The sequence below is a fragment of the Coenobita brevimanus genome, chromosome 13 (genome assembly GCF_032717465.1).
Source record: "Coenobita brevimanus isolate Jiangsu-jjx chromosome 13, ASM3271746v2, whole genome shotgun sequence".
Classification (NCBI taxonomy): Eukaryota; Metazoa; Arthropoda; class Malacostraca; order Decapoda; family Coenobitidae; genus Coenobita; species Coenobita brevimanus.
This window is the reverse complement of record NC_136966.1, coordinates 15463194-15468845: the sequence shown is the minus strand read 5'-3', so window position 1 is coordinate 15468845 and position 5652 is coordinate 15463194.

Sequence of the window (5652 nt, the reverse complement as noted above, 5' to 3'; positions counted from 1 at the left end):
TCAAACAAACCTATGCTTAACTCACATCCCTTCATAATCTCAACACATCTCTCTTTCCCTTGCTTCCTCCATTCCTTCACTTTCTCCCTTTCCCTACCTTCACTTCCTCCTCTTCCTTTTCCTTTCTTTCAGCCTGTTCATCTCTCCTCCCGTTCCTTCCCATAATGCCTCCTTTCCCTCACTCCATCCCTTCCCTTCTTTGTTCCCCTTCATTATTCCTTCCCTTCCCTTCCATCCTTATTTCCATCTTTCCTTTCTTCCTTCTTTCCCTTCTTTATTTTTATCACTCCTCTTCCCTTTCCTCCTTTTTCCTCTCCTTCCTTCCTCTCCCTCTAATCTTTCCTCCCTGTCTTCTTTGTCTGCTTCCTTATTTTTTTTTACTTCCTCCGTTCACTCTTACCCCTACTTCCTCTGATCCTAAGCATTAAGCATACCTTCCCTTCCCTCCTCTCCTTTTCTTCCTTTCTCTCACTTCATTTCTCACACTCATTCGCTCCGGCCACCCACCGTATCATCAGCTACGATTCTCTTATGATTACTCCTGCCTCTACCTTTTGTCTTTAATTGGTGTCCCATAAAACACCTTGGCTCATTCCTTCCTGTCTCATATCCCAGCGCCTTTAACAAAGTAGTGTGTGCTCGGTGTACCACATTCATTACAGTCAGGATCCTGGTTACCCAAACAGAAATGACAGGCATTTTGTTTCGCAGACTTTCAAAAACTTCGACACTGCCGCTTTTGACATTATCATCATCCTCTTATTCTTTTCACGTAGCAGTATAGTTGGAGACCTTAGTGTAAATGACTACTGCTGGTCGTATTCTAGAAGAGGATTACAACAGCAAAAATGGACGACGATATTTTACAATCCTCGTGTGGTCGATAGGTACTAAAGCTAATATCTTCTTATTATCATAGACATCATCACCATTATCTTCTTTACCCTACAACCATTACAGATGTTTAAGTTTGTGAGATGGAGCCAGGATTCCAAAGGCTTGAATGATGTGTGAATAACTCCACAGCCTACTTCAATGGACATACTCCTGGTAGTTCTGTCACTTTTATGTTTCTCTTTATTTTGTTTATGGATTTAGGCCTCGGGTGATGATGATAATGATGACGACGACAGAAAGTGAAATATTAACGGCATTGAAAAGATTACGCAGTCATACACACACCATTCAAGCATCCAGAATGCTGGCTGCATCTCACGAGCATAAACAATATATAATTATGGACAATAGGGTTAGAATGATGATGATGGTGACGATGATGATGTCGATGGCGATATTGATGATGATGATGTTGATGATGATGATGATGATGATGGTGCAGATTGAAGGCTGGAGTGACGGGAGGCATAAAGACGATTCCTTTGAGGTGGTCCGTCCCTTGGCAGTGAATGGAGTGTGTGAGTGAGAGTTTGAATAGAGGGGTGTATGAAAATAGGCTCATGGAGGAAGGAACAAAAGAGGGAGACTGAGAATAAGGTGGAGGGTCAAGATGGGGGAGTAAATGAGAGAGGGTAATGCGTCATACGAGAAGGAAGGCTAATAAAAAGAGGCCATGGAATAAAGTTAATATAAGTATTTAAAAAAATACACCATACACCTATTCCCTAAAAATCCTCATTCTCGTCACGAGTACTCCTTTGTCCAGTCTTTACTATCTCTTCCTCTAAAACTGTGATGTTAAAAGATCGTTAGTGAGTAGGGAGAGATATCCCTGAGAAAAAACATTCGGCTGAGAATCACAGCACACTATGCGACATAAGAGTGTATGAAGAGATAACTTTATGGATACACAGACAAACAGATTAGGCAGGTAAACAGAAACATATACATATAAACTTCAGGGTTGGATGACATACTGACTGACAGCCAGACAGGCAGATATATCAGTAAATAGAAAGATGGATAGACAGATGGCTGGACAGACAAACAGACAGACAGGCAGACAGATAGATAGATAGAGACATTATTTACTGATAGACATTGTTTCTTTCTCTTCCAGGCTTCATATTTCTTCATCCACTGTTGTTTAATACCTGTCTTTTTCTTCCTTGTGTCGGTCTGTTTCATGGTCCAGACACGCCTAGTCACGGGCAGCACACATCAGCACACCCAGACAAACACCATTCGTTAATTGACGCCAAGGCCCACAGTCTAGTCAGCTTAGCAGGCCGTTTTAGGAGGCCTAGGAGGCATCGTAGCACCTCCTCGCTAGTGATTTATTTTGCATGTAACACCACATTATTCATGTGTATACACTTGTCTGATTTTTATGTCGACATACATAGCATTACCTATACACATTTTACTTTAACTTGGCCCACACTTCAGTCCTTTTGTAGCTTATTTCACGTACCTCAGTGGCAGAAAAAGACAACACTGCGGCACTTCATTCTTTTGGGATCACGTCTTCGTGACTAGCACCATATTGAACTGTTGATATAATGCCACAGCTCCGCCTCCGAGGTGGAGAGATGACAATTTTCGGTCAAGTTAGAGTAAAACCAGTATAGCACACAAGAATATACTGAAAGAACGGTATGTATTTTAGGTGCCACAGGAGGCTTCACACCATCTCTTCCATACCGATCCTTTTGTATAATATACCTTAACATTTTTTTCTATGTTATTTGTGTTGTTTTAAAGATCGATGTAGTTCGCATCAGTTGTATACAAGAGGATGCTTAGGTGCAATGTGCAGAATCAGTAGCTAAGAATGAGGTGTTACGAAATACCTAAAACAGCTTACAACGACTGCTTGCAGCACTTCCTCTTAGTGGTTGTTTTACACGTAGCAGCTTATTATTCCTGTGTATGGTCTTCATCTACTTGTTATAACGTAGCTTGCATAAATAACCCCCTAATGGTTGCGACTTCTCTAGCATTCTAATCCAGCAAACGTCAGTTATTTTAATCAGCTGAGAGTCGGCACAGAAGATTGAGATTGTTAATACTGACCCCATTGTTAATACTGACCCCACGAACCCTTTCACTCTCGAGACAACGGTAGTATTCTTGTTCAGCTGACGCCAGACGATTTTACTCAGCTAAGAGTGAGTCATAGGAACCCGAGAATGATAACATGTAAGAATGCCGAATATTAACCTGGAAAATGTTGGAATAAACAGGAGGGGAAGACGTGCTAAGGAGTTTCCTTTACCAACAACTGAAAGTTGTGTTGTAGGTTTCTCAGCACCTTCCTCTATGCAATTTATTATGCCCTTTACACTTTGATATTCTCTCTCTCTCTCTCTCTCTCTCTCTCTCTCTCTCTCTCTCTCTCTCTCTCTCTCTCTCTCTCTCTCTCTCTCTCTCTCTTTTAATTCTTAGTACCGGTACAGTTTGCATCAGTAACAAAGAATATTGATGTGTAATGTGTATTATAATTCGCTGGGGAAAAGGTGTTACGAAATCTCCCAAACCACTCAGGCTGCAGGTCAAAGTGGTGGTACTGAGTTTTTTAACACAGAGGAGGGCGTGGGGTGGAAGAAAGTGGGCTTTAAGGCTGCTAAAAGGACTTCACTTTCGTTTGCCTCATGGCTAAGGATACCAGCTATTGTTTTTATAAACAGACAGTCAGGCAAATAGACAGACTTGAGGAGAGATAGACATATAGAAAGGCAAATAGAGACAAATATAGCCTGAGAGACAGGCAGATAAACAGACAAGCAGATAGAAATGAAAATGGCACAGAAAGGTAGACAAACAAACAGATAGATTAAAATAAAGAGACAGACAAAATGAGAGAGAGCTGGATGGATGAATAAGTTGGCAGACAGACAGACAGACAAATATACAGATAAATAGATGGAGATAAATATAGATAGATAGATAAAATGGCAGGCAAATAGGCCAGACACATAGTTTTCCAGTATAAAGAGATCAGTTCCTTCGTATATCCAGTATTAGTTTGACCCTCGGCAAAGAGAGAATGAACTTGTGGACGAGAGAGGACGAACTTTGTTGCGAAATACTCTTATAAAGGAGTGAGTGGGATTCTTACTAGAGTGGGAGTTATGGAGGGGGAGAGGGACGAATTGGGTGAAAATGGAAAAGAGTATGTGGATATGAGGTGGAATGGAACGAGATGGGAAATAAAAGATAATAAGAAGGATTGGGATGAAAGGAGAGGGAATATAATGTAATGAGAGGAAACAGGATGGAATACAAGGGAATATGAGGAGGTGGGAAGGAGTGGAAGGGAACAAGAGAAGATGAGAGAGAATGGAAAGGAATGAGAGGATGGAAGAGAATAGAGAGGAACTGGATGAAGCCATTAACCATGATCCTCTCATTTCGATATTTTAAATGCTGACTATCAAAGGGAGTGTAAGAGACAGAGTACAATAGTTTCAGAACCGACCGGTTGTGTCCATGAAGGACTGGGAGTACATATTAACTCATGCGTTAAAGAGATGGACGGAAAAGGGGTCAGAATGTGTAAATGTGTAACTGGACGGGTGCTGCGTACCCGCCGTGGATGTGGTTGGTAGTGAAAGAGGAGTTGGAAGCCTTGAAGAAATAGTCTGGGATTCGGTGTAATAGACGAGAGGGACACAGAAAATATAGCTAAATACTGGTCGATCAGCGGGGAGGCCTGAGAGCGTCGTGTTAGGCTGAGGGATCTTTTGTGGTGGTAAGTGAATGGAGGCGGCGAAGATGAATAGGTTTAGTCTGGCGGAAAGATCTGATAGCATGAAAGATTATTGTGAAGGAAACAGTAAACATCCACAGAGTAGATGCACGGCCGATGTCACGTGGAGGAAAGTGGGTGTATGATTATGCCAGGGAGAGACCTGATGTGGCTGTATACTGTCACGTGTTTGGAGGCCAAGGAGGGGAAGATTTTTTAACATTACGTTTACCAGCAATTGATTTTATTCATCTTAAAAATGACCGGCTGCAGTATAAATAATAATCTATCTATTTATCTATAGCCTGACGCCCTAATCCCGCAGAGGGTGGCCGCAGACAAAACGCCTCCAAGTCGCTCTGTCACCCACCATTTGACTACACTCCCCCAAACTCACCCCCTCCTCCCTCATATACCTCTCAACTCCATCCCTCCACCTCATCCTCGGTCTACCCCTCCTTCTCCCTCCCTCCACCTCACCTATATACACCCTCTTAGTCAGTCTTTCATTCTCCATTCTCTCTACATGTCCAAACCACCTCAGTGTATTTCTCCTAATCTTCTCAACCACATCCACATCCACCCCACAACGTTTCTTCACTTCTTCATTCGTCAACCTGTCCCTCCATGTCACTCCACATGCTCCTCTCAAGTAGCTCATTTCCACTGCTCTCACTCTTGACTTGTTCCCCTCTTGCAAGGTCCATGCCTCGCTTCCATACGTCAGGGTAGGGATCACAATACTATCATGCAGTGACTTCTTAACTTCCACACTCACCTCCCTATTTCTCATCACTGCTTTCAGTGAACCAACAACCTTCCTTCCCTGTTGTACCCTTTCACGCACTTCATCCCCCAAAGTTCCATCCTTACTCATCATACTACCCAAGTACTTGAATGCATTCACATTCTCCATATCCTCACCATCCAACCTCACTGTACATTCTGTGACTTCATTCTTCTCAAACACCATAACTTTACTTTTGTTTACATTAACTTTCAGA